This window comes from Eriocheir sinensis, unplaced genomic scaffold, assembly GCF_024679095.1.
Source record: "Eriocheir sinensis breed Jianghai 21 unplaced genomic scaffold, ASM2467909v1 Scaffold177, whole genome shotgun sequence".
Lineage (NCBI taxonomy): Eukaryota > Metazoa > Arthropoda > Malacostraca > Decapoda > Varunidae > Eriocheir > Eriocheir sinensis.
In genome coordinates this window covers 455,706-465,969 of record NW_026111150.1, presented here as the reverse complement: position 1 = coordinate 465,969, position 10,264 = coordinate 455,706, and positions in this window count along the sequence as shown.

Genomic DNA, 10,264 nt, shown 5'->3' with positions numbered 1-10,264 from the left:
TATATAAAATACTCAAAATAAGTTAAATTTGTATGAAAATAAATATACAAAATACACATAAAATTAGGTAAATTTGTAAAGAAATACATATACAAACTACACATAAAATAATGTAAATTTGAATGAAAATATATAAACAAATACACTTAAATTATCATAAATTTGTATAAAATATATATAAAAAATACTCATTAAATAATGTAAATATGTATAAAAAATATATATACAAAACACAAATAGAATAATGTAAAATCGTATTAAAATAAATACACAGAATGTTAATAAAATAATGTAAATTTGTATGAAAATAAAGATGCAAAATACCCATAAAATAACCCATTTTTATAAACATAAAAATACACATGAAATGTTGTAAATACGTATAAAAATATATATACAAAATACACATTAAATAATGTAAATTCGCGTCAAAATAAATAAACAAAATGTCAATAAAAAAATGTGTATTTGTATGAAAATAAATATACAAAATACACATAAGATAACATAAATTTGTATAAAACTATATACAAAAACACACAAAAATAATTTAAAGTTGTATGAAAATAAATATACAAAATACACATAAAATTAGGTAAATTTGTATTGAAATACATATACAAAATACACATAAAATACTGTAAATTTGAATGAAAATACATAAACAAATACACTTAAAATAACGTAAATTTGTATAAAAATATATACAAAACACAAATAGAATAATTTAAAATCGTATCAAAATAAATACACAGAATATTAATAAAATAATGTAAATTTGTATGAAAATAAAGAGGCAAAATACCCATAAAATAACACATTTTTTTAAATATATATATAAAATACACATAAAAAAATTTATTTATATTAAAATAAATATACAAAATACACATACAATAAGGTAAATCTGTATTGAAATAGATATGCAAAATACATATAAAACAATGTAAATTTAAAAATATATATATATATATATATATATATATATATATATATATATATAATATATATATTATATATATATATATATATATATATATATATATATATATATATATATAATATATATACGACTACACATAAAATAACGTAGATTTGTATAAAATATTTATACAAAATACACATAAAATGAAGTAAATACGTATAATAAATGTATTCAAAATACACATAAAATAATGTAAATTGTATCAAAATTAATAAACAAAATAATAATAAAGAATGTGTATTTGTATGAAAATAAATATACAAAATACACATAAGATAACATAAATTTGTATAAAACTATATACAAAAACACACAAAAATAATTTAAATTTGTATGAAAATAAATATACAAAATACACATAAAATTAGGTAAATTTGTATTGAAATACATATACAAAATACACATAAAATACTGTAAATTTGAATGAAAATACATAAACAAATACACTTAAAATAACGTAAATTTGTATAAAAAAATATATACAAAACACAAATAGAATAATGTAAAATCGTATCAAAATAAATACACAGAATATTAATAAAATAATGTAAATTTGTATGAAAATAAAGAAGCAAAATACCCATTTAATAACGCATTTTTTAATATATATACAAAATACACATAAAAAAAATTATTTGTATTAAAATAAATATACAAAAGGTAAATCTGTATTGAAATAGATATGCAAAATACATATAAAACAATGTAAATTTGTTTCAAAATATATATACGAATACACATAAAATAACGTAGATTTGTATAAAAATATATTTACAAAATACACGAAAAAATGAAGAAAATACTTATAAAAACATGTATACAAAATACACATAAAATAATGTAAATTGTATCAAAATAAATAAACAAAATACTAATAAAAGAATGTGTATTTGTATAAATATAAATATACAAAATACACATAAAATAACGTAAATGTGTATAAAACTATATACACAAATACACAGAAGTAATTAAATTAGTATGAAAATAGATATAAAAAATACAGATAAAATAAGCTAAATTTGAATTGAAATGTATATACAAAATACATAAAATAATGTAAATTTGTATCAAAATATTTATAAAAATACATATAATAACGTAAATTTGTTTACAAATATATAAACAAAATACACATTAAGTAATGTAAATACGTATAACAAATATGTACAAAATACACATATAATCATGTAATTGTATCAAACTAAATAAACAAAATAGCAATAAAATAATGTAAATTTGTATGAGAAAACATATACAAATACATATAAAATAACGCTAATTTCTATAAAAATATATGTCCAAAATGAACGTAAAATAAATTAACTTGGATAAAAATATATATACAAAACACACATTAAATAATGTAAATGCGTACATAAAATAACCTAAATTTGTATAAACTATATACAAAAATACACAAAATTATTTAATTTTGTATGAAAAGAAATTTACAAAATACACATAAAATTAGGTTAATTTCTATTGAAATACATATACAAAATACACATAAAATAATGTAAATTTGAAAGAAAATATATAAACAAATACACATATAATAACGTAAATGTGTATGAAATATATAATCAAAATACACATTAAATATTGTAAATATGTAAAAAAGATATGTACAAAACACAAATAGAATAATGTAAAATCGTATCAAAATAAATACACAGAATGTTTATAAAATAATGTAAATTTGTATGAAAATTAAGATGCAAAATACCCATAAAATAACGCATTTTTTATAAAATTATTGATACCAAAATACACATAAAATATTTGAATTTGTATCAAAATAAATATACAAAATGCACATACAATAAGGTAAATTTGTATTGAAATAGATATGCAAAATACATATAAAATAATGTAAATTTGTTTCAAAATATATATGCGAATACACATAAAATAACGTAGATTTCTATACAATACATATACAAAATACACATAAAATTAAGTAAATACGTATAAAAATGTATACAAAATACACATAAAATAATGTAAATTCCTATAAATATAAATAAACAATATAGCAATAAAAGAATGTGTATTTGTATAAATATAAATATACAAAATGCACATAAAATAACGTTAATTTATATAAAACTATATACATAAAATAACGCAAATTTCTATAAAAATATATGTACAAAAATGAACATAAAATAAATTTGCATAAAAATATATATACAAAACACACATTAGATAATGTAAATGAGTATAAAAATATGTATAGAAAATACCTATGAAATAATCTAAATTCGTATCGAATTAAATTAAGAAAATACCAATATAATAATGTAGTTTTGGATGAAAATATATACACAAAATACATATAAAATAACCTAAATACAAATACAAATATACACATAAAATAATATAAAATTGAATGAAATAAATATACAAAATAAACATAAAATAAGGTAAATTTGTAATAAAATATATGAAAAAATACACATAAAATAATATAAATTTGTATGAAAATATATATACAAATACACATCAAATAACATGAATTTGTATAAAATTTGTATCAAAATATATACTTATACACACAATAAAATGTATATACAAAATACACATAAAATAATGTAAATTTGTATAAAAATATATAAACAAATACACATAAATTAATGTAAATTTGGATAAAATATATATACAAAATAAACCTTAAATAATGTAAATATGTATAAAAAATATATACAAAATACACATAGAATAATGTTAAGTCGTATCAAAATAAATAAAGAGAATATAAATAAAATATTGTAAATTTGTATGAAAATAAAACTGCAAAATATCCATATAATAACGCATATTTGCATAAAAATATATATACAAAAATACATATAAAATAATTAAATCTGTATTAAAATAAATATACAAAATGCACGTACAATAAAAAAAATTTGTATTGAAATAGATATGCAAAATACACATCAATAATGTAAATTTGTATCAAAATATATATACGAATACTCATAAAATAGAGAAAATTTCAAGGAAAATATACATACAAATAGATATACAAAATACACATATAACTAGTTAAATTTGTATTTAAATACATGTACAAAAAACACATAATATAATGTAGATTTGTATGAAATGAAAACAAATACATTTTATATAAAATATATATACAAAATACACATAGAATAATGTAAAATCATACCAAATAAATACACAGAATATCAATAAAATAATGTAAATTTGTATGAAAATAAAGATGCAAAATACCCATAAAATAAAGCATATTTTTATAAAAATACATACACAAAAATACACATAGATTAATCAAATTTGAATTAAAATTAATATACAAAATGCACATACAATAATGTAAATTTGTATTGAAAAAATATGCAAAATACACATAAAACAATGTAAATTTGTTTCAAAATATATATACGAATACACATAAAATAACGTAGATTTCTATAGAAATATATATACAAAATACACTTGAAATAATGTAAATACGTATAAAAATATATATATACAAAATACACATTAAATAATGTTAATTCGTGTCAAAATAAATAAAAAAATATCATGAAAAGAATGTGTATTTGTATGAAAATAGATATACAAAATACACATAGTAAAATAACCAAAATTTGTATAAAACTATATACAAAAATAAACAAAAATAATTTAAACTTGTATGAAAATAAATATACTAAAAACATAAAATTAGTTAAATTTGTATTGAAATACATATACAAAATACACATAAAATAATGTAAATTTGAATGAAAATATATAAACATATAGACTTAAAATAACGTAAATTTGTATCAAATATATATACAAAAAACACATTAAATAATGTAAATATGTATAAAAAAATATATACAAAACACAAATAAAATAATGTAAAATCGTATCAAAATAAATACAGAAAATATTAATAAAATAATGTAAATTTGTATGAAAATTAAGATTCAAAATACCCATGTCATGTGTAATTTGTGTATTCGTATATATATTGTGAAACAAATTTACATTGTTTATATGTATTTTGCATATCTATTTTTGTGTATTCTGTATTTATTTTTTGTTATACATAGAATAATGTAAAATCGTATCAAAATAAGTACACAGAATATCAATAAAATAATTTAAATTTGTATGAAAACAAAGATGCAAAATACCCATAAGATAAAGCATATTTTTTTTAAAATACATATAAAAAAATAAACATAGAATAGTTCAATTGTACTAAAATTAATATACAAAATGCACACATACAATAAGGTAAATTTGTATTGAAAAAAAACGCAAATACAAATAAAACATTGTAAATTTGTTTCAAAATATATATACGAATACACATAAAATAACGTAGATTTCTATAGAAATATATATACAAAATACACATGAAATTATGTAAATACGTATAAAAATATATATAAAATACAAATTAAGTAATGTAAATTGTGTCAAAATAAATAAACAAAATATCATGAAAAGAATGTATTTGTATGAAAATAAATAATAGATAATAAATTTGTATGAAATATATATGCAAGATATACATTAAATAATGTAAATATGTATAAAAAAAATATATACAAAAAACAAATAGAATAATGTAAGATCGTATCAAAATAAATACACCGAATATTAATAAAATAATGTAAATTTGTATGAAAATAAAGATGCAAAATTCCCATCAAATAGTGCATTTCTTATAAAAATATATATACAAAAATACACATAAAATATTTAAATTTGTATTGAAATAAATATACAAAATGCACATACAATAAGGTAAACTTCTATTGAAAGAGATATGCAAAAATACATATAAAACAAAGTAAATTTGTTTCAAAATATATATACGAATACACATAAAATAACGTAGATTTCTATAAAATATATATACAAAATACACATAGAACTAGGTAAATACGTATGAAAAATGTAAACAAAATACACATAAAATAATGTAAATTCGAAACAAAATAAATAAACAAAATACCAATAAAAGAATGTGTATTTGTGTAAATATAAATGTACAAAATACACATACAAAAAAAAACATAAAATAAGGTAAATTTGTAATGAAATATATGTACAAAATACACATAAAATAATGTAAATTTATATGAAAATATATATACAAATACACATAAAATACCATGAATTTGTATAAAATTATATATTCAAAATACATATTAAATAATGTAAATGCGTATAAAAATATATATAAAAAGTACATATAAAATAATGTAAATTCGTATCAATATAAATCAACAAAATAACAATAAAATAATATATATTTGAATGAAAATAGATTTACAAAATACACATAACATAACTAAAATTTGTATTGAAATATATACAAAAATACATAAAAATAATTTGAGTTTGTATGAAAACAGATATTCAAAATACACATAAAACTAGGTAAATTTCTTTTGAAATATATTTACAAAATACCAATAAAATATTGTAAATATGTGTCAGAATATATAAACAAATATACATAAAATAACGTAAATTTGTTTGAAAATATATACAAAATACACATAGAATAATGTCAAATCGTATCAAAATGAATGAGCAGAATATCAATAAAATAACGTAAATTTGTATGAAAATAAAGATGCAAAATACCTATAAAATAAAGCATATTTTTATAAAAATACATATACAAAAATACACATAGAATAATTAAATTTGTATTAAAATTAATATACAAAATGCATATACAATAAGGTAAATTTGTATTGAAAAAATATGCAAAATACACATAAAAGTGTAAATTTGTTTAAAAATCTATATACGAATACACATAATATAACGTAGATTTCTATAGAAAGATATATACAAAATACACATGAAATGATGTAAATACGTATAAAAATATATATATACAAAATACACATTAAATAATTTAAATTCTCGTCAAAATAAATAAACAAAATATTAATAAAAGAATGTGTATTTGTATGAAAATAGATATACAAAATACTCATAAAATAACCTAAGTTTGTATAAAACTATATACAAAAATACACAAAAATAATTTAAATTTGTATGAAAATAAATATACAAAATACACAAAATTATTTTGTATATCTATTTTATACAAATGTACGTTATTTTATGTGAATTTGTTTTCATTTCATACAAATTTACATTATTTTATGTGTATTTTGTACATGTATTTAAATACAAATTTAACTAATTACATATTTTTATAAAAATACATATACAAAAATACACATAGATTAATCAAATTTGTATTAAAATTAATATACAAAATGCACATACAATAAGGTAAATTTGTATTGAAAAAATATGCAAAATACACATAAAACAATGTAAATTTGTTTCAAAATATATATTCGAATACACATAAAATAACGCAGATTTCTATAGAAATATATATACAAAATACACTTGAAATAATGTAAATACGTATAAAATATATATACAAAATACACATTAAATAATGTTAATTCGTGTCAAAATAAATAAACAAAATATCATGAAAAGAATGTGTATTTGTATGAAAATAGATATACAAATACACATAAATAACCTAAATTGTATAAAACTATATACAAAAATACACAAAATAATTTAAACTTGTATGAAAATAAATATACAAAAAACATATAAAAATAGGTAAATTTGTATTGAAATACATATACAAAATACACATAAAATAATGTAAATTTGAATGAAAATATATAAACATATAGACAAAAAAACGTAAATTTGTATCAAATATATATACAAAAAAAACATTAAATAATGTTAATATGTATAAAAAATATATATACAAAACACAAATAAAATAATGTAAAATCATATCAAAATAAATACAGAAAATATTAATAAAATAATGTAAATTTGTATGAAAATTAAGATGCAAAATACCCATAAAATAACGCATTTTTAAAAAAAATATATATACGAAAAAACATAAAATATTTGATTTTGTATTAAAATAATAGATATATAAAATACATAAAATAAGCTAAATTTGAATTGAAATATATATATAAAAACATAAAATAATGTAAATTTGTATCAAAATATTTATAAATACACATATAATAACGTAATTTGTATAAAATATATAAAAATACACATTAAATAATGTAAATACGTATAAAAATGTACAAAATACAATAATCATGTAATTCGTGTCAAAATAAATAGACAAAAAACCAATAAAATAATGTAAATTTCTATGAGAAAACATATACAAAATACACATAAATAACGCAAATATCAATAAAAATATATATAATATAATATATTTTTATACATATTTAAAATATTTAATGTATATTTTGGATATATATATTTTATCCAAATTTACGTGATTTTATATGTATTTGTTTATATATTTTCATACAAATTTACATTATTTTATGTGAGTTTTGTATATGTATTTCAATACAAATTTGCCTAACTTTATGTGTATTTTGCATATCTATTTTCAAACAAATTTAAATTATTTTTGTGTATTTTTGTATATATTTTTATACAAATTCTAGTTATTTTATTTGTTTTTTGTATATATATTTTCCTACAAATATACATTCTTTTATTGGAATTTTGTGTATTTAGTTTTTTACGAATTTACATTATTTTTTGTGTATTTTGTATATATATTTTTCTACGTATTTAAACTATTTTATGTGTATTTTATATATACATTTTCATAAAAAGTTACGTTATTTTATTGTGTGTATTCGTATATATTTTGAAACATTTTATACAAATTCATGTTATTTTATGTGTATTTGTATATATATTTTCATACAAATTTATATTATTTTATGTGTATCCTTACATACATTTTTTTACAAATTTAATTATTTTATGTTTATTTTGTATATTTATTTCATTCAATTTTAAATTATTTAATGTGTATATTTGTATTTGTATTTAGGTTATTTTATGTGTGTTTTCTATATATATTTTCATCCAAAATTACATTATTTTATTGTTATATTCTTAATTTAACTCGATACGAATTTAGATTATTTCATAGGTATTTTGTATACATATTTTTATACTCATTTACATTATCTAATGTGTGTTTTGTATATATTTTTATGCAAACTAATTTTATGTGCATTTTGTACATATTTTTATAGAAACTTAAAACGATATTTTATGTGTATTTTGTATATGTTTTCTCATACAAATTTACATTATTTGATTAGTTTTTTGTTTATTTATTTTGATACGAATGACTTGATTATTGGTGTATTTTGTAAATATTTTTTTATACGTATTTACATTACTTAATGTGTATTTTGTTTATATATTTTTTTTACAAATTTACGTTATTATATGTGTATTTGTTAAAAATATTTTGAAACGAATTTACTTTATTTTATGTATTTTGTATATATATTTCAATTCAAATTTAGCTTATTTTGTGTGTATTTTGTATATCTATTTTCATGCAAATTTAATTACTTTTGTGTATTTTTGTATATAGTTTTATACAAATTTACGTTATTTTATGTGCATTTTGTATATTTATATTTATACAAATACACATTCTCTTATTGGTATTTTGTTTATTTATATTTATACGAATTTACATTATTTTATGTGTATTTTGTATACATTTTTGATTCGTATTTACTTAATTTTATTTGTATTTTGTATATATATATATATATATATATATATATATATATATATATATATATATATATATATATATATATATATATATATATATATATATATATATATATATATATATATATAGAAATCCACGTTATTTTATGTGTATTCATATATATTTTGAAACAAATTTCATTGTTTTATATGTTTTTGCATATCTATTTCAATACAAATTTACCTTATTGTATGTGCATTTTGTATATTTATTTTGATACAAATTCAAATATTTTATGTGTATTTTGGTATATATAATTTTATAAAATGCGTTATTTTATAGGTATTTTGCATCTAGTTTTATACAAATGTACATTATTTTATTAATATTCTGCATATATTTTGATACGATTTTATATTATACTGTTTGTGTTTTGTATATATTTTTTTATACATATTTTCAATATTTAATGTGTATTTTTTATATAAATTTTATACAAATTAACGTCATTTTAAGTGTATTTGTTTAAATAATTTCATTCAAATTTACATTATTTTAGGTGTATTTTGTATATGTATTTCAATACAAATTTACCTAATTTTATGTGTATTTTGTATATTTATTTTCACAAATTTAAAATATTTTTGTGTTTTGGTATATACATA